Source organism: Ursus maritimus, unplaced genomic scaffold, assembly GCF_017311325.1.
Source record: "Ursus maritimus isolate PB19 unplaced genomic scaffold, ASM1731132v1 scaffold_5, whole genome shotgun sequence".
NCBI lineage: Eukaryota > Metazoa > Chordata > Mammalia > Carnivora > Ursidae > Ursus > Ursus maritimus.
In genome coordinates, this window is record NW_024426663.1 from 73,772,367 (window position 1) to 73,797,543 (window position 25,177).

The following is a 25,177-nucleotide window of genomic DNA, read 5'->3' on the forward strand; positions in this document are numbered from 1 at the left end:
AGATATGGAAGCAGCCCAAGTGTCCGTCGATGATGAGTGGATGAAGAAGATGTGGTGTATGTATACAATGGAATATTACTTGGTCATCATGCCTGGAGTGGTGGGTCGGTGCAGGGGGGATGACGCTTTCCGCGCTCAGGGAGGTCCCTGAGGGAGGTCCCTGTCTAGTCGCAGGAAGGATGGCAAAGCCACGTGACCCGTTTTAGCCACAGTTCGCTAGCCCAAGTGTGGGCACCGTGCAGCTCCCCTTACAGGACAACGCTCCAGGGACCATACATATCTATGTTTCTAGATCTTCACCTATTGCAAAGCCAGGCAAAAGAGCCTCTCAGATCACAGAAGTACATCCTAGAAAAAAATAACAGACGTGGAGTCTTAGAACTAGTTGTCACCCCCAGGGATGCCCCGGAAGTAAAGCCACAGCCTGAACGTCAAAGTCAGAAAACCAGGATTCAGATCTCGACTGTCTCATTCACCAGCTGCATGAGGTTAGTTGACTTATTTCTACTATTTTTGGCTCTAGTTTCCCCATCGGTAACAGGAGAGTAGCACACCAATCTCCCCGAGTTCTTGTGACAACTGAATTAGGTTATTTTATGTAGAGCTCTTGGCTCACGGTCGGCAAATGGTGACTGTTCATTCTTCGTTCCCTCCTCCTTCCCTCCTCAAATGTACAAGACCATGGGAGGAATGGCAGTTGGTGGCTGCCAGGAGGGGGCGGGGTGGGGGTGCAAGGACGGCGGGGTGCTTGGCTGTGGTCTTTGCAGGGAGAAAGCTGCAGCTACCCTCCCCTTAGAGACAGGAACGCTTTGCTGTGCTCTCAGGGAAACCAGCTTCTTGACACCATCTGGCCTTGAGGAATAGACCTCATGGAGTGAGACAGACAGGTCAGGCAAAGCAGAGAAATCGGGGCTGAGACTGGTGGCCAAGGCTGTGCTTCCCAGCCTGCTCTTCCCAGGGGCCTCTCATTTGCCAGAAGATACATTTTGGATTCTCCCTCCTATGGGCGCTCTCTCCAGCCCGCAGGCCTGTTCGGCAACCAGACTCCAAGTGATGAGCTGGGCTGTTGGCTGGTCACATGGCTTGGACGCCACCCGGACTCTGTGCGGTCTGGATGGCTGGGTCAGCTACAGCCATGATGCGGGGCATCTGATTCAAGGATAGAAAGGAGATGTTTGCAGGCTTGGTCTCTTTAATTATTATTAGAAAATGAATATATGCCAAGACCAAAAACTGGAGCAGAGGACTGAAAGGTAACCGGTGATCTCACCCCTTGGGGATGACCGCTGAAAGTGAATCTAACTATAAGAGTCTCAGTGCTCCCTTGTGAAAAACTCAATTCCTCTGTCCTCTTACTTCTTTTACAAAGTTTTCTTTCAATCTGACGAGACACCTGGAACATGTCAGGACAACCCAAGGCTCTTGGTTCTGGATGCGCCCCAGGTTTTGGAGATGAAGGTGGAGCCCTTCTGGAGGATGGCGCTGGGTCCCAGGCCCAGGCGTGCCCTTCAGAGGCCAGCGCTGGTGGTGAGGGGTGTCCGTCACATGCTGTTAAGAGCCAAAGAGCTGGCAGCTTCCTTGGACTCAAGAGGCCAGCAGAGAAGAGGGACAAGGGTTGCTGCATCTAGATTTCTGCCATCAGAGAGGATGGGCAAAGACAGATCGAGAAATGCATGAAAGAGCCCCCGCGATCCTCATCTATCCACCGCCTCCTATTAATATACTCTGGGCATCTTTCCCCAACTGCAAGGCCGCTCAAGGGCAGTCCATTCTGCTGGCCTCTGCATTTCGAAGAAGGATGGGGTGGGGTTCGTAATTACTCCATATTGCTATGAATTAGAGTAATATTCAATTAGTACGTTGTGCATTTAAATGACTTATTTATGATGCATAATTGATAAAGTTTTGTGTACACAGCTTTGCTGAGTCACTTGAAAAGTTTCAAGGCCTCGGATGACGACTTAAGCCGTCTCTTGGCCCTTGGTGTCCTTGCCACCTGCTCTTCCGGGGCCTGTTCCACAAAGAGCTGGTGGTTCTTATGTGGCCCCGGCCTGTGACTTTCAAAACAAAAATGGCTGCCTCTCAGCTGCTGAGAAGCCAGGGCAAGTCCGTGGATTCTTGCTGCCAACTCAGGAGGGAAGAAGAGTGTAAACAGCAGGTGTGGAAATGAGACCTTGTCCTCCTGGAGCTAACAGAGCAGAAAGGAGCCACTGGCTGAAGCGGCAACACAGCGGGCGTAAGGGGGGCATCTCCCAGCCTGGCCTGTGCTTCCAGCCACGGCTTCGGAGAGGAGGGAACAGCTGGGTGACTGACTTCCCGTCATGCAATTTCCCTGGGCTGCCTTCACCAGTCACAAGATGGCAGCCCAGGCAGGCTGAGCAGGCAGAAACACTGGGCCCAGGGCAAGTCCATCTCTGGGGGCTGTATTAGATCGGTGGGGCGGCCACAAAAAAGTACCACAGACTGGGTACCTTGAAAAACAGAAATTTATTTCCTCACGATTCCAGAAACTACAAATCTGAGATCAAAATGTCGGCAGCGTTGGTATGTTTGGAGGCCTCTCTCCTTGGCTTGTGAATGGCTGTCTTCTACCTGTTATTCCCTCTGTGTGTGTCTGTGGTCTCATCTCCTCTTTTTATAAAGTCACCGGTCCTGTTGGATTGGGGCCCAGCTCATGACCTCATTTTAATTTAATCACTTCTTTAAAAGCCCTCTGTCCACATTCTGAGGACGTCAAGATGCAGATTTGGAGGGGGAACAAAACTCAGCCCATCACAAGGGCTCTCTCTCCCCAGCAGCAGGTTTTCCTGTCACTCTGTGAATGTCTCACCCGGGCCTCCAGCTCTGTGCTCTGTCCAGAGTCCCAACAAGGGCTGGGAGCTGCTGGAATCCACAAAGAGAGCTGAGGGAGAAGACGCGTTAGCAAGGCCAGTTTGATCCCCTTACTCTCCGGGATTTCACAGGAAATCTGGAGAGGCTCCCCACTGGCAGTAGGAGGAGAGGAAAGGCCGGGAAACAGGAGGTGATGAACTGCTTTGTAGGTTGAAGGTCGCTTCTAACCCCACTGCTGGGGCCTTTGGGCCATGGAGGACCCAGGAACACTTTCCAGATCCAGTCCTTCTGAGCTGTGGACGCCCTGGGGTTTGGGTTCTCAGGCTTCAGAGCAATGACACATGGATCCAGAGAATAAAACACCTCGCTTGAGAGGATCCTGCTGTGCAACTACCACTTGCAAGAAACAAATGCCACCTCCAGGGTGGTATAGACGTTACAGAAGCAACATACGTGATTTTTAATTTTCTAGAAGCCGCACTACAAAAAAATTGGAAAGAAGCCAATAAAATTAATTTTAACAAATATATTAATTCTATCCAAAATATTTTCATTTCAATATGTAATCAATATGAAAATGTTTAATGAAATTTATATACTTCTATATAAATATACTGTATGATATTATTAAATATAATTATATAATGTTATAAAAATATAAATATGTATTATATAATAAATTATGATACATAGTAGTATTAATTGTTATCTATAATATATATATAAAATGGTAATATATCTATTTGTGCACCTCTAGGAGACCCTGGAGTGGAGGCCTCCAGTCCCACCAGGCGCATGGTTAAAGCCATTCTCTGGATCATTCAGACCCTAAGGTCATCTTTTTCTCTGTAACCTAATTTGACTGATGGCTCAGTCGGTAGGGCATGTGACTCTTGTTCTTGGGGTTGTGAGTTCAAGCCCCACGTTGGGTACAGAGATTACTCAAAAATAGAAGTCTTTTACAAAATAAATAAATAGGAAATCCTGGGTGGCTCAGTTGGTTAAGCATCTGCCTTTGGCTCAGGTCATGGTCCCAGGGTCCTGGGATCGAGCCCTGCGTGGGGCTCCCTGCTCAGCAGCGAGTCTGCTTTTCCCTCTCCCTCTGCCACTCCCCCTGCTTGTGCTCTCTCCCTCTGTCAAATGAACAAGTGAATAAAATCTTTAAAAATTTAAATAAATACATACATACATACACAAATAAGGTGATTTTGTTTCTCTAGAATCTCAACTCCAAGGACCTTGGAGCACAAGGACGTATTTGCCTGGGAGCCTATGGATGCGCCCTTGCTTTTGGATTTGGGAATCAGAGGCAGGCTGGGATGGTCGGCTAGCCTGGGGAAATGTGCCAACAACCCAGCACCTTGGGGACCTACCCAGCCAGCCAACACCACGGAGGTAGGCAAACCCTGGCAACATAAAGCAGTGTCCAGCTTTGTTTCACGGTCAAGACAGGCCCCGCGGAGCGAACACTGTGATCCCCTTACCCCTTACCGATGAGCAAGCTAAGCTGAAAGGTAGCATGACTTGCGGACGCCACTCACCAGGGGGTAGGAGGCCCACGCTTCAAACCTGGGTCCCTCTCCTTCCAAAACTGCTGCTTTTCACGGTGCCCGAAGTTCTAGGGACTCAGGTTTAAAAATCACTGGCTAGAAAACAGAAATCTATGGTTAAGTGGGCAATGTCATTGTTACTGTTTCAGCGGGTGATTCTGGTCCCGACCTCAAGTACTCTGTACATAACCCCGCTGAGGACCCCAAGGTCAGGCCAGCCCTGACCTTGCTGGCCGGGGCGTTAACGATTTTTTTTAAGGATTTTATTTATTTATTTGAGACAGATACAGAGAGAGAGACAGCATGAGCAGGGGGAGAGGCAGAGGGAGAGGGAGAAGCAGACGCCCCACTGAGCCAGGAGCCCGATGTGGGACTCGATCCCAGGACCCCGGGATCCTGACCTGAGCCGAAGGCAGATACTTAACAATCTGAGCCACCCAGGAGCCCCTGGCCGGGGTGTTAAATGGGCAGCAAAAGCCATCCTCCTCGATGAGTGGAGTAAGATAAATAAGACGATGTCCGAAGCACGGAGAACATCTTGGCATAATGGTGCTCGCCCAAGCTTTATTGACAAACTCCGCGATCTGCCCTGAGCAGGCCTGTGCTGCCTTCCGGGTGAAGAGTCCCTCCCTCCCATCCGTGGAACTGCTCCCGCCTCAGCCCCAGCCCGGGCCATCTGATCCCTAGGATGCACTGAAAGACTCACCTGTGTGGGTCTGAGTTTAATTATACTCGTCAGGCAAGGGATTTGGGGAGCTTTAATTTAAAGATGGTGTTGAATGCTTTTAAATTATTTTAAATTTTCTGAGGCACCCAGCTGCAACACACATCTTTTATAAATTACAGAGCAAATGCTGTGGAGGCTGTGCGCACAGAAGGGCCCAGGATCAGAAGAGATCCCCAAAGGATGAAATGTATTTCTGGCAACGAAGAAGAGCTTAGCGCACACCTATCATTATTGTTAATGGGAGCAGGGTGTTGGGCTCCCTCTCAGGGCACCGCGCAATGCAAATCTGGCTCTTGGAATTCTGTCCCTCACTGCTCCCTGCCCACTCAGTAGCACTGAGCCCCAGTGAAATGTGTGTCAAGTTCTTCAAAACAATTATTGCTGCTGGAGGAAAAATGATCATCGGAGTCCTCTGAAGTGAACACCTCCTCAGAGCTGGAAATGGAAATGAATTCTGGAAATGTCTGCATTCTGTTTAATAGGAATCTGCAGACATCTCGGCGGCTGGGTGCAAAACGGGAGGAGGGATCTGGACGGATGATAATGAGCTCGAGGAAGGAGCTTGTGAGGTCTCGAGGCCAGAGTAATGGACAGGTGGTCATACTCTGAGTTCTTGCCACGGTTCTGCCACGTGACCTCAGGGGAGCTACTTAACCTCTCGGGGTCTCCTTTTCGGAGTCTAACTCACAAAGGTGTCCAGACCAGTAATTCATGGCGGAATCTAAATAATGATGGCAGTTACCTGGAAGAGCGGCTGCGGGTCCCATCGCGTGTGATCGAAATCCTCCCAAGTGAGCGCAGCAGCAAGGTGCCTTGAGTGAACGCTCCCTGGAAAGGTAAGCGACTGTCACTCCTGGGGCCAGTGTGTGGTTCCCACCTAGTGGCTCCTGGACAGACAGGTGCTTGGCGGGGGGGTGGGGGGATCCCAAAGATGGGACAGGAGACCCCTCTACCAAGAAGATCCCACTTGCCGTGAGAAATCGGGCCAGAAAATTCTGACAGGGACCCCGAGGCAGGGAGTAGGATGCTAAAATGGGACTGGGTATGACTCCGTCTTGGTCGAAGCTCTAGAAGCTGAGAATATCAGTGAAACCAGGAGCCAAGAAAGCCCCAATCCAAAGTAGGGTGCCAGACCACTTGGGCAGGCAGACCACCGTGAAGATTTGTCCTCTTGCCAAAGTCTGCCTGGGGGGTCCCAAAGGGTTGAGGTTTGGAAGCTTCCAGACTTTCTTTAAAGACAGGCGAGGGCATGTGGAGCCCCACAGGTCCTCCCGCCTACTCTGGGGTCGAGAAAGAGAGGTAAGACTTGCCTGTTTTCAATCCAGCTGAGGCAGGCTTCCAAAAAATCCCTTGGAGGGTCTGACCCGTGTCCCCTGGGGTTATGCTGGGGACAGAGGCCGGGTCAGACTCACACCTCGAGAAGTCCAGAGGCAGAGGCTTGCCAGGGGGCCTGGTGGCAGAGCAGAGAAGGAGAGGGGGCCGCCTGCATGTCCACAACGGCAGTGTCCCACGGATTCAACATGGGACCCCAGGAAGGGAAGGGGCTTGGCAGACCCGACCCCTTTGGGACACCTGGAGGGAAATGGGACCTCACAGGGCCAGCAGATTGCTGTATGGTCAGAGCCTGAAGGAAAGAAGGTAATGACCACCGGTTGCAGATGAAGCCTCCCCAGAAGAGAATGTCACCCACAAAAAAACAACAGAAAGGCACCTGGGGGGAACCCGTCGAAACAGGAGGCAGCAACGTGGGGCAGGATGCCAGCCAAATCTTACTTTCCCACCCTACCTCTCCTCCCACCACCATCTCCAAGCCCCTGAGGAGCCACCAGCAGTCCCACAAAGTGAGGAAGAGGAGGAGGAAGGATGGACCAGGCAGGGGGAGACCAGGGAAGAAGCCAGCATCCTCCCTCCCCTGCCCATCAGACCCAAGCTGGGAGGAGGGGAAAGATGTCACTTTTGAGGTAAGTTTGAGTTTCATTGTTACAGCACACTGTGTATTTTAATTATGAAAATGAAAGTATTCCTAAAACTTGGAGTGACTGGAAGACGTTTCATTGTCTGTAAATGACAGGACAAGTCATGGAGTATGTCCAAGTGTTCATCCCACAGGTGGGCAAAAAGTGGTCCCCAAAAGGGATTTGAGGGGTCAAGAGTGAGAACAAGTAAAACTGTTTTGTACCTGTATCCCCCCAGCGTTCAGCTCATTCAGTAGGCCAGTACCCGCTTTTTGGGGACTGCAGTGCACCAGCGAGGACTGAGCTTGCTCTCTCTGGAACAGGTCTCACCTGGTCAGAGCAGTCGGTCCATTCACCAGCCCCGCTGGACGTCAGAAGTGGTTCCTGATGACCGCAAGGCCACCGCTCCTGGGATGCAGAGCTTGGAAAGATTTGAAGATGCGCTGCCTCTTTTCGGTCCCTGAATATTTCGTGTGTGAGGCAGAGTGAATGCACTTCCAAAAGTGCTCCATTGCCTCTAAAATGCCTATTTGAGTCATAAATACTGTTCGATAAAAGGAATCGCATTTCATTTTCCTTCATCAATTATATACTAAAGCCCACAGAGGTGACTGTTCTTTTGGTGCAAAGAACAAACCAAGTCAGAAATGGAAGGAAGGAAGGAAGGAAGGAAGGAAGGAAGGAAGGAAGGAAGGAAGGGAGAGAGGGAGGGAGGAAGGGAAGGTGGGAAGGAGGGAGGGAGGGAGGGAAGAAAGAAGGAGGGAAGGACAGGCAGAAAGAAGGGAAAATAAAAAGACAAAGGGGGAGGGAACATTTACTAGCTCAAGTATCTGAAAAGTCCAGGCATTATTCGTGCAGGTATGGCTGTATCCAGGTGTTCAATTCATGTTTTCCCAATACATCTTTCTCCACTTCTTGGCAATGCATTCGCTTTCCTCTGCGTGGCAAATAACCACTAGAGGCTCTAGCCTTGTCGTCTATCAACTGAGGAACCCCAGCAAAAATGAAAAGAGACTCAGTAGGTTTCAGTAAAAGTTGCAGCTTGAATTTCATTGACCTGGCTTAAACGGCACGTGCAGTCTTGAGCTAATCATCATGACTCTGAATGCCCTGGCCTTGCCCACATACTGCCTAGGGCAGGGCTGCGGGATCAGCCCCAGGGACAGCATGGTGCGTGAGCGGGAAAGAGCTGCTGTTCCTTGAAGACAGGGTTGTGGCTGACACGCACGCAAAAGCAAGAGGTGACCACTCTGGACACAGAGCCTATAAGTAAATAGCGAGGCCAGGATTCAAACGTACATCTTTCGATTCCTAAACCAAAGATTTTCATTTATTGCTATGTCCCTCTTTTTATAGTTTCTCATCCAGGATGAATAGGGGAAGTTTGCCATCTAGAAATTCAATTTATCCTGCATGCCTAGGTAAAGGACTGGCTAAAAATAAACCCGTGTAAACAAAATCATTTCATATACAGACAGCAAATGGAATCATTGGCCTCATTTTATTAGTATTGTTCAAGATAATAATTGGTGCTCTAATTTAGTCTGACATGAGAGAAAGCTCTAATTTGATAAACTCCTGATTCAGGATTACAGAGAACCATTGCTTTCACAGGAGCGAGACGTAAGCATGAGTGCGCAAGAGAGTCAGATGTATTCTTGGACGTTCTCTGGAGTTCCGTCAACCTGCCACAATTAATTCCAAAAGCACAGAGCTGAATACGGCTCGTGGAAGTGACAAAGTTGCTCATTTGTCAGACAAGAGAATAACAGCATAAATAGGGTGACAAAAGTGAAGTTTGGTGTTTTTTGGTTTTTTGGGTTTTTGTTTTTGTTTTTTTTTTGGTTTGATTTATTTACTTGTACATAAAAAAAGGGGAAGCTTTTTTTCTTCCCCCTCCAGAGAAATGCCAATTCAATTTTTAAAAATCGTATCCCTGCTCCACAAAACTTCAGAAGTTTCAATGACATGAGCAGCTTCATGCTGGTCGTGGGCTGGCCACTCACACTAAGGATGTCGGACTTTACTTGAAACGCAGAGGCGCAGAAACAGTGGGGAGGTGGGCTCGGATACGAGCAGATCAGTATTTCTATCATCTCCTACTGACCCCCGGCTCCTACTCAGCCCCCAGATTGGAAGAAGTGCAGACCTGCTCTGCCAGGACCCGGGAGGGAGGGAGAGAAAGTTGGGAGCTAGAGGGCCAGGTGCACAGAACGTGCATTACGGTGTCTGATGTGGGCAAATTGTCCATGGTCAATGCATTTGTATTTTATTGTATTGTATTTTATTGTATTTTGGCTTATTATTTATTTACTTTTATGTATTATTTCTTTAAAGTAGGCTCCATGCCCAGGGTGGAGGTCAACGGAGGCTTCAACTCACAACCCCGACATGAAGACCCGAGCTGAGATGAAGAGTCGGACGCTGAACTGACTGAGCCACCCCGGTGCCCCGATCAGTGCATTTTTTTGAAGTAAGTCATTGTGTGCCCACAAAACTCCTGAGAACGGTGGGCTTCCCTTGACTTCCCCCAAGGAAAAGTTTACACCTCCGAGTGGTGAGTGACTTACGCTATCAATGGGTCTGTCAATGACCTGTCCGTACAGAAGTCTGACGTAGGGCCACGCACTCAATGATGGCCTCTTTCAAGCTAGATAAACTTCCACCTGTGCATCCATCTGTCTGTCCAGTCCACCCATCTGACAGCTATTTTCAAGAGCTCGCGCGTGCTAGACGGTACCAGCGAGACCCAGTTTGGGGCATCTGGAAGCATAAAGCACCAGGGACGCATGCACTGAACAGAGGTATATCACAGGCGCACAGAACCGGGGGCCTGGCCACGCCTGGGGTCCTGCTCTCAGGAAACACTGCTGCCCCAGGTGTGGGTCTTTTAGAGCGTCACAGCCAATGTGGGACCACAGCTGGAAGGATGAGGCTGCCCAGGGCGCCCCGCACAGAAGGAAGGCTTTGTGTTAGCTCAGTGTGGAAACCCTGACTCGGGCCGTGCGGGCTTTCACAGGGATTTCCTATCATTTATCTTCTTATCAAAAGGTTTAATCACTTCCCACTCTCCTGACTGTACGAGAATAATGAGCTTATTCTCTCCCTACCAATACAATGCACAATAGAAACAGTTCAGAGACGCTTTGGCCTCCTAAAATGAATGTCTTATTGTAGAAGCATCATTAAAACCACAGGAAAAGGAATGTTTAAGGAAGAAAAAGAAATCTCAGTAATCCCACGCACAGCGATTGCGTATTGCCCGCTGGCCTGTGTGTGCTCACCAAGACAAATTTTATGTGAAAATTCGTTGTCATGTCATGTCCCCAAGAAGCTGAATGTATTCCGACACGTAACGGGCCTGTGGCTTCTGCAGAAGCCGAGCATGTTCCCCCAGGATTTTCAGCGTCTCTATCCAGAATAAAAAAGTACTTCAGAAACTTGGAAACGAATCCCAGGGGTTCCTGCACGGCGTTGGGCTGCTTAAGTCTTGTTCTGGAAACAGTTAAAAATTGCATCACGTTCCCGGAGGGCAAGGTCTATATCATATACCTCGATGCCTCAATTACTCCCCTTCCCCCACTAAACAAAGCTCCTTTCTATGAAGTCAGACGTATTAAATAACAAACGCAGCGGGGAACCTGAGACACGCTGGGAGGCTGGAGGCTGGAGGCTGGAAGCTGGAGGTTGATGCCGATGCGCCAGGTCCTACTGGGAGCGATCAAATCATCCAAGTGATTCTGGCTTCCCCAGACTCCTTTCTCTGTCCTCTCTCCCTGGTCAGAGTCGGGGCACTCATCACCCTGCCCACCAGCAGAAGGGAGAGTTCTTTGCAACTCACCAGTCGTTCCATCCCGTGGAGGAAATCATCACTGATACCGGCACTTGGACTGCGCTGAACCTTTCCCCTCGCCATCTAGGAAGGGTGGATTTTAGGCACTTGTAAGTGGGAGAAAAGGTATGGAAGCAGACGGGCTTATGGGAGCTTACGGGAATGCAGAAGCCCAGGCCCTACCCAGTGGGACTGGATCAGAAACTACATGGCAACAAGACCTCCAGGTGCGGTGGGTGTTGCTGCTCAGGGACCGCACTTGGACAACCACTGCTCTAGAACTAATCAGGGGATCCACCTACCTGAGTATCCTCCCGGCGCATTTTCCTGTGGGGGTAGAAGAGACTGTAGTGACCTTGCATTTCCGTGATGGCGGAGAAGAGCCACAGGCAGGGCAGGACAGTTGGGCTGGAGAACTCGCGCCCACTCACTGCTACCAGCTGTCTCCTGGATCCAGCCTACCCTGCAGCAACCCCCCTGCCTCCCCGTCACCTCCCCTCAATCTGCTCGGGAGTTTCACCTTAGGTTGTCAGGCCCATGGGACCCCATTTAGTTATTACGACATACACACAGCCAATCTGAACCATGTGACAGAAAACAGTATTGACTTTACAGTCTCATGCAACACACGACATTAGAATTAATATGAATCCTCCAAGGGGCGCCTGGGCAGCTCAGTCAGTGAAGCGTCTGCCTTCGGTTCAGGTCATGATCTCAGGGTCCTGGGTTCAAGTCCTACATCAGGCTCCTTGCTCAGTGGGAAGCCAGCTTCTCCCTCTGCCTGCCGCTCCCCCTGCTTGTGCCCTCTCTCTCTCTCTCTGAAAAATAAATCAATAAAATCTTTAAAAAAACGTAATATGAATCCTCTAAAATTAAAAAAAAATTCATCAAGAATTGCATAATTTCAAGACCAGGCAGAGGTCCTGGGAAACCATTTCTATTTTTCCAGTGTGCCAGGCCACAGAAATGCCTGCCATCCTTTCTTAAGACCTGTAATCTGTGAACCTTCTTATTTACATGAATCAAAAGAGTTTGGTTAGCATCTTGGTGACCATTTTGCTGGTATTAATCTTCACTGGTATAATTTGCTGTCATCTGATAGATCCCTCAATGGGGGTGCTCGTGCTGAGGCTGATAAAAAGATCCCCCACATCGAAATCTGTGCAAGGGAAGTTAGATGTGGTAAAATGCCACAGCAAAACCCATGCACGCACGCTGACGTGCTATTAATACGGGGAAAGGCTCTGCAAAATATTACAGATAATGCTGGGGGGAAACGCAGCGGTAAAGCCAAAAGACAACATAGTAATTACAGATTTATGCTCTCCTAGAACACATCCCCTGACTTCACATTTATTGCTATGGGAAAGTTTGTTTTGAATTATGCAAGATCTTCAAAAAAGCATCCGTGGCATAAAATGTGACCACGACGTATATGGGAATATTTTATTCCTCAGGTCATTGAAGCCAAAAACGCATCCTGATGTATCAAACATGATTTCTCTCCTTGGTTATGGAACTCATCCTCACCCCCTGCCCAGGGTGAGGCATCCCAGACTCCCTTTGTCCCCCCGGGACCCCACACTTCGCATTGTGGGCAGCAGACACCCGATAACATGATCATTAGACCATTACCAGCAAGAGAGCTGGTTTTTAACTCATTCTCTGTTTTCATTTTTTAAAAAATCCAGGCTGATAATTTTTGAACTTTGGCTTTGAGCGAGGCTCTTGGCCACTCTGTTGGATGGCTGTTTTACTTCTCTGTGCCTGTTTTCTGTCTTTGCAGGGAGATTTGCCCTCAGCCTGACAGTCGTTGGTCTGAGGGAGTCGTACAAAGAGGAAGATGGCGCCCTTCAGGGTGATGAGGGGCAGGCCCGCAGCCGTGTCACTGGAAGTTGGTGAGGGCGTACAAGTCCATTCACACTCCCGTGCGCATTCTTGCTCCCCGGTGAAGGGCCATTACAGGTGGGACACAGCCCTCACACGCCTTTCCCCTCTGCAAGTGAGATATGCAGGGCTGTATCTCAGGAAAGAGGGTGGGGTGTGCCCTGGGGTCTCTCTAGGAAGTGGCCACTTGTAATTCTGAGTGAATGAGCTCTGAGTATTTAGAGGTAACTGCAAGTCAGAGATCAGAGCTGTGGAAAACATTCCCTCTCAAGGATTGAGAGAGGTGCAGTGACAGGGCCCCAAATGGGACAGTCCTTTTGCTTCCTCTTATGTAAATTCCTCTTCGGCCCCTGCCCCAAAGGAAGGTCACAGAGGCCAAGGAAGAAAGAAGTGTTGAGTTGAAACATATGAAATTGTTATTTTTAGGCACCAAATTGTTGACCGTCGGCAATTTCATGTGATTTAACCTAAAATCACCCAGTGGAAAGGGTGGGGAGGGTGTGAAACCCTCTAAAGCTTGCTTGTGGCAGGAGATGGGCATGGGGAAGGTGGTGGAGAGTGAAGTTGAGCATCAGGGGAGACCTCTGTCTGTCCCCCACCATGGGGGAAGCGGCATAGAGCTGGGAAGTGGGCTTGGGAAGTGACCCCCCTCCCTCTGGGTGGTGGATGCCAATGATAGAGGGGATTATTTCTGTGAGCTGCCGCCATATTGCCACTGCCCTCATCATCCTGCCTTGTTATGATTTGTTTTCAGGTAATGTCTTGAGGACAGGGTCAGGGACAGTCTCCTAGTCTCCATGTACTCCCAGCACCTCACCTGGGTTCTGGACACCCGTTAGAGGCTCCAAGAAATGGCTACTGAAGTAAAGCAGAAGCCTACTGATAATATAGCATTTCTGTGGAGAACTAGAAGCTGGGAATCTTCAAGAGTAAGGAACAGAATAAAATAGTTCCTAAAATTATTAGATGACAAAATATATTGTTTTCATGAAGCATGTCCCAGGACAGGTGATTCTCCCAGAATGTATTTTGGTCCTTCAGACAGGAATTGGGCTGAAATATATCTATGCATGAGTTATGAACAATAATTTAATAAAACTAGATTTCAGGGGAGAAATGGTAAAATATGGAGAAGAATCTCTTTCCAAAGACCTGAGAACTATTTCAGAAGCACCAAGTACATGTAAATAATTGATAGAATATTAATAACAATTTAATTATTCATTGAAATAGGTTCCCTAAAGATACAGATGAAGAAAGACTGGATTAGCCTAGTTGAAGATATATACTTGAAAATAATAGGACTACATTACTCCAAATATATTCTAACTTTTCAATAATTCAAGCTAGTTCTACCATTTTATTCCATACTTAAAGGTTTTAATCTGTCTATTTAATTCACTAACTCATTTGAAAATATGTGAAAGGCACCGTGTTTGGTATCGTGGGGTGACAAGAATGAATCAAGGGAATTTGTCTTCAAGGATATCTATGAGAAGAGGTGGTAAGCCGGGTGGATCAGAGTGAGTGAATGGTCTTCAAAGTAGAAAGGGATGAGTGGTCTATGACAGACACAGACAAGTGCTAGGGGGTTTCTGAGGGAGAGAGGTTCCTTCCAGCTGTAGGAGGAGAGATATCTTGGTGTCAGGAATTCTTTCTGGGAAGGTGCTGTGCCAGTGAGGAAGGCCATGGACGGCAGGAGGAAACAGCGTCCTCACTGGGCACTATGGATCCTGTCGGACACAAGCATGTGTGTACAGTCAAGTAGCCGAGATGTGGAGCTGGATTCAGCCAGTTCCAGTGGGTGTGTGAGAGGTAAAATAGATAGCAGGAAACCCATAGAACAGGGTTGGAAGAGGCTCTCATGGAGGGTTCTGAGTTCAAAGAAATAATGCTGATTTTGGAAATGTGAAACCCTCAGCTCTGCTCTGTCTGCCTTGGTATTAAATGATCCACCAACTGGTACCTGAGAGTAACCCAGGAGATCCCGGGAATGGGCCCCAACTGCTTTGCCCAAGGAATGAGAATGGAAAGCACCCTTTGGGTTCATGTTATTTAAAGTAACATAGGAATAGGGGCGCCTGGGTGGCACAGCGGTTAAAGCGTCTGCCTTCGGCTCAGGGCGTGATCCCGGCGTTACGGGATCGAGCCCCACATCAGGCTCCTCCGCTATGAGCCTGTTTCTTCCTCTCCCACTCCCCCTGCTTGTGTTCCCTCTCTCGCTGGCTGTCTCTATCTCTGTCGAATAAATAAATAAAATCTTTAAAAAAAAATAAAGTAACATAGGAATAAAAGAAATGAGGGCAGGTCTTCTCAGTGTGAGGACACTGGGAAATGTCCTGTCAATATCCCATCAACCTCACTTTGGGTCATCGTTAATGGAATATGGCTATGAAGAGGTGTCACTGCGTGAGTGGTACACAAGCAAAGGAAAAACACAACATGGCACACAGGGTTTCCATAGATGAGAGCCAGGATTTCCACTAGGATTCAACAACTCCCTTGTGTTCTCATTTAATTTTTATATCAGTCCCACATATTGTATTATTCCCATTTTAAACATTTCATAAGGAAACTTGGGCTCGGAATGTCCTAAAAAATGAAAAGAGGCAAACCTGTAAGCCCGTGGCAGGGCTCTGATTTGAATCTGGGTCCTTTGGACCCCAAACCAGGACTCCCCAGAAGTCACACCTTTGCCTCATAAACATCAATTCCCCCACCTTCTCTGAATCTTGGGTCCCTTGTCTGTAAGTTAGGGAATATAACCCCAAAGGCCAGGGCTAGGCCTGCGGACCCCCCTCTTGCTGCTTGCACAGTGCCCGCTCTGGCTGGCCAGGCCCCACGCCTCTGGCCAGGTGCTTGATAGACAGCTCAGAGCCAAGGCCACCACCAGTAACACTGCCGAGGGATTTGGTCTGGGTCCACGAACGCGTCCTGCCACGGCGAAAGCAATGTATCCAACCTTACGCCAGGAAGCCTCCTGTTCCCTGCTAGCAGAGGGGAGCCAGTGACTCCCCACAGTCTGCGCAATAAATCAGCTCAAAGACACCCACTTCGAGGGCACAAGGGACCCCTGTTATCACAGGCCACAGTCAGAGTCAGTGCTGCCAGAATGACTTTCTAATTAATAAATCCTGGGGGATCTAATCATGTCCTCCCAGCCTTGCTGAATCGTCTCTGCACAAAGCCACAGCCCTGGGGCTCAGCCTTTGCCTCCTGTCTCCAGGACAAGGGTCTAGGGCCAGCAGAGAAGGTGCCATGTGCCTGGCAAACGACACACTTGGCTTTGCCTTTCCAGTATTCGAATACTGTTATTCTAGAATATTGAATATTGCTGGGAGGAAGGGAGTTCTCTCCACATGATCCCCCAAACAGCCCCTGGGTTCCGCTTGGCGGGTGGGTGGAGAGTTGCTTGCTCATCAGGGCTTTGGGCTGTCTTCCAATGAAAGTTCCAATCAGAAATTTTTCTTGGGCTCCAGACTCCCAGCAGGCCTTTGGCTGGGTGTCAGTGAGTCTGTGAACTTCTCGAACGTGTCCGTGTCTCGTCTACACAGCACACGGCACTAAGAATCCCTATTGATTCCCTCCCTATCTGTCTCTATTGGGATTCTATGGGGCCCGGAGCTTTCTTGTTTCTTGAGAGATCCATGATCCAAAACCAGTTAAGAACTGTTGCTCCAGGAAGAGAAATCTGGGTTCTGCCTCTCTGAAAGTGGGGGCCCTTTGCTCCTCAGACCTCCATGGGCTGTGTCCCCTGCCTGGAGCTTCCGTGGCATACAGAGTCCGAGGTGTGGCTCTCGAATTGGTACTTTGCTGCTTAGAAGCTGGAAGCACTTTCTCCCTCTTTACAGTTGCCCACCTCAGCCTCATCCTTCCTGGCCCTTCTCCATCATCAAGCAGGTGTCTCAAAGGGTGGATACGATACTCACTTACCCGCAGGAGTAGATACCAACTGGATGCCGACAGGGGCTTTCTCGAGGCAGAGCACAATGTGCAAAAGACCAGAACCTCTGTGCGATTTGCAGCTGACTAGCCCCAGGAAAAGAATGCCACACTTCGCACCGAGCTGAGTGTGTTACATAATCCTGACTTAAAAGAAAGAATACCCCCTGGAGGTAAACAAGACCTAGCAGAAGGGGCGCGGGAGCCAGAAGAAACAAGGAAACAGCAGAATCCAGAAGGCTTAAGGGCTGCCTGAAAACAGCATCAGGATGTGTTTAGATGCTAAATATCTCCAGTGCAAAACCAAAACCCAAACCAGACAACAGACAGACAACAACAAGAGTCTCAGAATCTCAGAAGGGGGTGGTGGTGGGGAGGTTACGGGGTGGAGGGGGGTGGGGTTGCAGGCCACAGAGGCACAAAAGTGCCCCGGGATTGCCTCTCCTCCTGTCTCTGCAGATGGAGTACTGAGGTTCTGGAAAACCAGTGGGGCTCCCCATAGAGGCGGGGAGTGCTGGAAGCTATGCTCCAGTGAGATCCCAGGGTCCCCCCCCCCACCCTACCCCCTAGCATCCTGGCTGTGCTGCTTCTCCCCTTGGGAAGAGCTTGGCTAGGAAGAAAAGCTTCAGGTCCACGCCATTCCCGAAGGACTCACATGAAACAGAGAAAATCCCGAGTCCTCTCCATCCTCACTTCTTGGCAATTCAGAGCATCCTCACTGCGACCCGCTTCTCTAGAGGAAGGGGCAAGTGCAGGAAACAACTTTCCGCACCAATCCCCCATCTCTTTTACACAGTGCGCTCTGCTCCCAGCTCTGTCTGAAGAGGGGCCTGGGGGGCGGGACAGCAGTAGCCCTCCTGACCTTGGGAACCCACTTTTATCAGGTCTGTAGTCTGCTGGGCATGCCAAGTGCTGGAGAGGCTAAGTGGGGGCAGAGGCAAAAGGGAGAGCAAACTCTACCCACAAGCGTGTGGTCATCAGACACTGAGTTCAATGCCGCTGCTGTCGGATAGGCTGATCTTTCCAGAGAAGCAGGAAATCTGCATTTGTATGTGAAATGTTCCACTTATAACCTTTGGGTCAAATTTTAGACGGTAGTTTTCAGTGGGGCCAATGCAGCCAGGGCCTACCCTGCTCTGTCTCCCCTGTAAGAAAGCACTTCTGCAGGGCATCCACACCATCAACCCCAGCAGCCCCTGGGCTCCGGCCAAGGCCAAGGCCGTTGAGCAATGCCCGGGAGCTTCACGGGGCCCAGGCTGCCATCCAGAGCAGCTGGCTCTAGGAAGAAGAGGGGATTTCCTCTCTCTGGAATGTGGAATCTACCCATCCGAACAATAATTCTGGCCCCTCCATGAGCACCGATTCTAGTCTGGAACAAGGGACCCATGCTTGTTCGCTGTGGAATCTGAAACGAGAGCTGGTGGGATGGCACCCACATTTGCCTCATGCAGCCACATGGGAAGAATCATAGCCTTCAGGCATTTGGAGCTTCTCTGAAAACAAATAATCCCAACAGTTTCACCACAGAATTACTCTACTGAAATAATAAGTTACTGACACCATTATGAAGCTTCGTTACTCTTACGGGAGAATACCTCCTGTCACAGCTCTGGAAATTACCAGACACATCGACTCTTTTCCCCACTGTAGGCACTCAAGCTGACGAACGAGAAAGTTAAGATTGCTCGGAGCCCCCCATCTGCAGAATCAGGCTTCAGATCGGGATCTCCGGGGTCTCCTCCTAAAGTCAGTCCTCCAAATGCTGCAGATGTTCCTCTTTGATTCGGTGGTAGGATGGGACCTTCCTCCCCTCATCCCTTCTCGGAAACAGCCAAGATTCAAAGGCGTAATTATAATAAGCTGCTATACTTTCGCATTCCAGAGTGGGTCAATACCAGCAAGAGAAAGGGTTGTTTTGCTAGTGGGTTATTAATTCCCCTCTAAGCCCCACGAACACTCCTAACCGGTGAAGTGGCAAGCTTTCTACAGCTCCTCCTCCCAAGTATTACAAACACGGAGAGCTACCCAGGTTCACGCGCTTCCCTGGGAAGCACACACAACACGGAGCTCAACCAGATGGCAATTAGGAGAGCTTATTCAACCTCTTCTTTGAGTATATTGCTCTGAGGTTTACTAGGATACCATATATGGTTCACAAGAAAACACAGGGGGAAAATCCCTCATTGTTGGGGACCATCAATAGTCTTATGTATTCCAGTGTTGCTTTCGAGCACAGGAATATTGCTCAGGGTCTTTCTTAATCAGTGAATTAGCCAATCATTAATGACTAGTCATTTCTGCCCAGGCTGTAAAGAACATTTAGAAGGACTATTAGAAATCCTTCACCAATCAATGAAATATGCGTATGTAGACATGTAGACATGCATATATAGACACACATATATACTAATGATATAAAAGAATATTTAGCTAAACTATGAAATGTGTGGGAGAGACATTAAGTTCTTCCAGAGTTCAAAGAAAGGGTAAAAGGAGGGCAATGAAAGATGGAGAAATCAGAGAAACTTCCTGGAGGAAGAGATGTCTAAGCTAGAACTTGAGAAATGGGAACGACCTCCCTGGAACTTTACAGGCAGGAATGACCTTGCTTTAGCTGGCTGGGGAAAATGAAATTTCTGATTGAGTGGCAGTGGAGAAGCAGAACCCAATAAACAACACGGATAATACTTTGGATAACATGGTGGGGAAATAACTGGCTTTTCAGTTCATTATCTTTTTTTTTTTTTTTAAGATTTTATTTATTTATTTGACAGAGATAGAGACAGCCAGCGAGAGAGGGAACACAAGCAGGGGGAGTGGGAGAGGAAGAAGCAGGCTCATAGCGGAGGAGCCTGATGTGGGGCTCGATCCCAGAACGCCGGGATCACGCCCTGAGCCAAAGGCAGGCGCTTAACCGCTGTGCCACCCAGGTGCCCCTCAGTTCATTATCTTTTTGAATGGAGTTGAGCAAAATGAGTTTGTTAGTGGTACTTAGACCGTGAAGAACACAGAGATGTCAGCAAGGGCAGCCAATGCTAAGTACTAGGTTGGGCAAGTAATATCTGTTAAGAACAAAGGGATCTTATGGGGACACCTGTCTCCCTCAGGGAAGTGTCCGACTCTTGCTCTCTGCGCAGGTCTGACTTATCTCAGGGTTGTGAATTCAAGTCCCATGTTGGGCTCCATGCTCCTACTTTTAAAAAATTACATATATATAAATGGATCTTATAAATCAATAGGAAAATAACAAATACCGTCTTTGAAAAAGTGGGCAAAGGACAGTGTTAAGCATGGTGCAAAAGAAGAAAAACATAGGAAAATGTACGACTTCATTAGAAAAGCAGAAAGTTAAAAGCTGGTGCCTGGGTGGCTCAGTTGGTTAAGCGTCCGACACTTGACTTCAGCTGAGGTGTTAATCTCAGGGTCATGGGATGGAGCCTGCATCTGGCTCTTCACTCAGCAGGGAGTCTGGTTGGGATTCTCTCTCTCCCTTTCCCTCTGCCCCTCCCCCCTCTTGCTCTCACTCTAACAAAATAAATAAATATTTTTTAAAAAAGAAATATGTTTATTAATTTGGAGGGCTATTTGCAATATATTATCAAAATTTTTATTTATTTTTAAGATTTTATTTATTTGAGAGAGATTGAGAGAGAGAGGCACAAGCAGGGGAAGGGGCAGAGGTAGAAGGAGAAGCCGACTCCCTGCTGAGCAGGGAGCCAGACATGGGGCTTGATCCCAGGACCCCGGGATCATGACCCAAGCTGAAGGCAGACACTTAACGAACCGAGCCACCCAGGCGCCCTATTATCAACATCTTTAAAATGCATAAAGCAGATCACATACCAGTATTCATAGTGTGTACATCATTTGTGTATAAAAGTAAACACAGAGCAGCTCTTTAGGCCCATGGGTGCTGACCCCATGCTTCAATAAAACCACCTTTTCAAAAAAAAAAAAAAGTAAAAACAAACCCAACTACATAAACCAAAATACACACACATATAAATATATATGTACACACATACATATGCATTCATCTGTATTTATTCCTCTTTCTTTCTATATGTATATATGGGTGTACGTTGACACACACATATGCATATATACAAATAAATACATAGATGTCTATACTCCTAGATGTTAATATTCCATATTTCTAAGTAATGGGATTACAAGCAATGCCTATTTTCTTTTGCATACATTTTATGTTTATTTTATAACTGTTTTCTACAATAAGCATATTTTTTCCCTTTAATTTAAAATAAGAACACTCAGAGAGCCCCGCACCGCCCCACTGCCACTGCCACCAGCCTCATTACCATCACACCCAGGAGGGGCTGCAGCTGTGGCCACCCGCCCCCATCACCGTCCCTGTGAGGACGAGCCACCGGGCCAGACCCCGCAGCTGCCTGCCCTCCCTCCACAAGGCAACGCAAAGCGCCGGGCAGCAGCAGCTGAGGACTCACTTGTCCAAGGCACCTGCCTGCTGGGTCAAGGTCAATGCAGCGAAGGCTTGGGGAACAGTCAAATGGTTTCTTGTAAGAAACGAATATGGTTGCAAAAACCAAGAAGGACACCAAGGAAGAGGTGTTTGTACACCAGACAGCCATAAGGAAGAACCCCAGGAAGTACCTTCTCAGTGTAGGAGGTGGAGACACTGAACTGGACGTTGGTGAAGGAGAGAAGGCTGCCGGGACGGCCAGGACTGCGGGCCCCGGGGGAGCTCCGGTGCAAGACAGTAACACAGCATGCTGTAGGCATCACGGACTGTCCCCCTCGCCCGGGGCCTCCCCGCCATCACCAGCAGAACTACCAGAACAGTGAGAGTGGGGTTAAAGAATGGGGGATCGATCGGCAGAGCTCCCCAAGCTCAGTGCCAACAGCGCCCAGCCCCCCCATCAATCCCTGCAGGCCCCCAGCTTCCTGCCTGCGGGAGTCTGTGAGCGTGGACCACAGCCTTCCAACCCTCCCGTGCGGGGAGAAGGGTGGCGGGGAGCTGACAAGCAGGGTGCAGGAGAGCAAGGTAGACCCCCAAGACAGAACATGCCTCGGGGTTCCAGACCACCATTCCACAGGGGTTTCGGCTCGCCAAAGACAGCATAGAGAGGACGGCAGTGAAGAAGGCAAGGAGATGAGACCCAAGGTCAGCAGCCACCTCAAGGTCGGTACCCACACAACTTCCGTTACCCACACAGATGCCCAGAAAACGTGAAATCGCTAGATGGCACAGGGACAAAAGCAGCCAACCACGGGCTGACACTTGGCTCCCAGGCTGAGCAGGGCCGGGCTGAGGACACGCCAGCTTACCATCTCTCCCGCCACCTGGTTTAGGCATCCACCAAAAACGAATATAAAATTCCAGCAACAAGAAATGAACAAAAGAGTGGAGCTGAAGACCTTCAGCGCTGGCTTTTTGCCCACTGACCAGATAACCAGCACGACCTGCATTACCTCTGCAGGATGGGTCTGTATTATTTTCACCTAAAGACGTTGCTAAATGGGAATGACACACATGGGGGGGGTTTTGGTTGTTTTTTTGTTTTGCTTCGTTTTTTTTAAAGCCTGGTTTTTCTCAATACATCTTTAGAGGTGTTTTTTTGTTTTTTGTTTTTGTTTGTTTGTTTTTTTAAAGATTTTATTTATTTATTCGACAGAGATAGAGACAGCCAGCGAGAGAGGGAACACAAGCAGGGGGAGTGGGAGAGGAAGAAGCAGGCTCCCAGCAGAGGAGCCTGATGTGGGGCTCGATCCCAGAACGCCGGGATCACGCCCTGAGCCGAAGGCAGACGCTTAACTGCTGTGCCACCCAGGCTCCCCATCTTTAGAGGTTTTTAAATGTTTTGTATCTAGTCAAACTGAGATTTCTAAGAACCTCATTTTTAATTTGTAATAGACGTTTACGATTTGATTTTTCAAAAGGTTCAACAAGCAGCAAGCCCATGTTAATAAAGATCTTAAATAATAAATACATTGTTTTAAAAATGTCAAGTTCAGATTCTACTAGAACCCAGATAAGAAGCCAGGTTAGTAGGATGGGGGCCGTGGGAACTCACTGTGACGGAAGTGTCGCTGAGGACCAGGCATTTACGGTCCAGAGCCCAGACTTCACGAGGCCCAGAAGAAGGAAATGCAGCTCGGCTTCCGATACACACTGCGTTTCGCAGCGTGACTTTCAAAGAGAAACACCTAGAGATGGAAAGGGGAGAGAAAACTAAGTTCAGTGACAAACCTGAGGCCCCAAAGGGAAATAGTGGCAAGAGGGCATAAAATCCAGCCTCAAGGCTGCCATTTTATACACACACCCTGGAGAGCCAAACCACACCCGCACAAGTGGCTTCCACATTCTGAAGAAGGTGAAAAGTGAATCCACGGTAAAGAAGGGGGAATATGTGTTTTAAGAGTCTCCCTCAAAGGACACAGAGATATTTCAATTCAGTTCAAGTTGGTTGAGTGTCCTCTCCTGAGGTCTGAAAAGCAAGACTCCCTCCCTTCCTCCCTCCCTCTTCTAGAAGTAACAATGTTGACAGTGAAAGTATCCTACTCTTGGGGGAACGTTTCTTATATCAAATCATTCACCCTTTACAACAGCATCGGCTTGTCCACATGGTAGCTATTATTATACCCATTCGACAGACGGGGATGTTGAGGCTTTGGGGCACAACCAGGACTTGACCCCAATGTACTAACTCCGTCCTCCCCAGGTCACTTTCTGGAGCATTTAAAAAACAAAACTCATTCAAAGACAGACCATTCATGCCAAATAGGCACTGCCGTGTGGGATATTTAAGCGAAGGAGAGGGCGCAATCATGCATATCTTATTTATCATCTTGCCTCATTACACAATCACATTAAAGTTGCTGATACATCGAAGTGGGAGCCCGATGTTTTGCTTTGTTTTGTTTTGTTTTGTTAATCCCACAATGGAATTTCTGGTCTACTCATCAACCTTAAGCATGGCCTTTCTTCCTCGGGAGGGCTCCCTGCGGGAGGAGGAAACACGCTCTGGCTCTAGTTGACCGAGAGAACCTACTGGGCCCAGGGTCTCTGCCCCTGCACCTCTCCCCACCAGGGCTCCGTGGCCCCATCCTGTTCCGTCCCTGAGAGGGCCTGCATGTGCCGTGGGAGGAAGAGAGGGCACGGGTGATTTCCTCCTGCGTTTCGCATCCTCTGGCGCGCGCACTTCCCCGGGCTTGGAAACAGCCCGATGGTTTTCAAGTAGAAGCTGCAATCCTCAAAGCGAGCCCGAGCCCAAACAGCCCTTATAAGGGTGCAGAGTATACTCTTGGTTTCCTTTTGCCGAGAAATATACCGGGGAGGACAAAAGACTCTTGTTGAGGACCAGAGGGCCCGTGGGGTCATGCGGTGTGGCAGGAAGGGTGGCCTCCAGCCAGAGCAGGGCCCCCACTCGGTTTAGGGAAGAGTGTCAACAGCGTGCAGGTTTTGCTTGCTTGTTTGTTTTGTTTGGCCGTTCCTCAGACGTCCTCGGTTTTCCCGTTTGTTTTGCTTTAGGAAAAAATAAACTTGTAGGTCTTTTGATTGCATTGTTTTCAATAGGCAATATATTTGCATAGTCCAGAAACAAAAATAATAGAAAAGTGAAAACAGGGGGAAATCTTTTTAAGTTAATTTTATTTTCTTTAAGTCGTCTCCACCCAAGCTGGGGCTTGAACTCAGGACCGCAAGCCCAAGAGTCACATGCTCTACCGACATAACCAGCCAGGTGCCCCGACACGGGGGAATCTTGATCACACCTTTGCCCACATCTCCCCATTCCTTCCCTTCCTTGCAGGCAACGCTTTTTATTAGTTTCTTATGTAGCCTTCCAAGGTGTTACATAATATACTTACTTTCTCACTTTCTTACTGAACAGGCATTCTCAATGGGGGTGATACCACCCCCAAGGGGGTGAAAATGGATTTTAGGAAGCGAAAAATTCTTCCCCCTTTTATGGATACATCACAAATATACAATAGACAGGTGGCATAGATACAGATATACATGCTATTAAAATTTCATGGGGGTGGCAATCAGGAAAAAAACGTCTCTAAAGGTTTCTTAGGGGGGTGATAATGAAGAAAGCTTTGAGAAACACGGCTACAGAAAGCAGTATACAACATACACCGTTCTGCCAATATATATATCTGCCAATATAGCCTCGGGATCTTTCCACACCAATTCATGCAAATTTACCTTATTTTTTAATAGTGGCATGGTATTCTGTTGCACAGATGTGCCATTATTTCTTTAACCTGTGCCCTATTAGTATATACTTGGGTTGATGCTCACCTTTGGCTAGTGTAATATCACAGAGAACAGCCTTCTGCATACACTGAATATACTCAAAGGTAACTCTGTGTATCATGGGTGCCTGGAAGTGGGGTTCCTAGGTCCAAGGGCAAATTCCTTTAAAATGCGGGGAGATAGGATCAGATGCCCCTCCATGTTGCACTC

General features: G+C 48.6%; 1 long non-coding RNA gene and 1 pseudogene across 1 annotated transcript; one reads left to right on the forward strand and one right to left on the reverse strand.

Moving 5' to 3' along the window:
• Positions 1-2,468: 2,468 nt before the first annotated feature.
• Positions 2,469-5,937, reverse strand: LOC103670562. Its single transcript, XR_570603.2, has 3 exons — positions 5,852-5,937; positions 4,374-4,478; positions 2,469-3,312 (listed from the first exon to the last, which is right to left on the reverse strand). It is a non-coding gene; the product is annotated as an uncharacterized LOC103670562 (long non-coding RNA).
• A 12,547-nt stretch (positions 5,938-18,484) lies between these two features.
• On the forward strand, positions 18,485-22,245 carry LOC121100796 (annotated as a pseudogene).
• Positions 22,246-25,177: the final 2,932 nt, after the last annotated feature.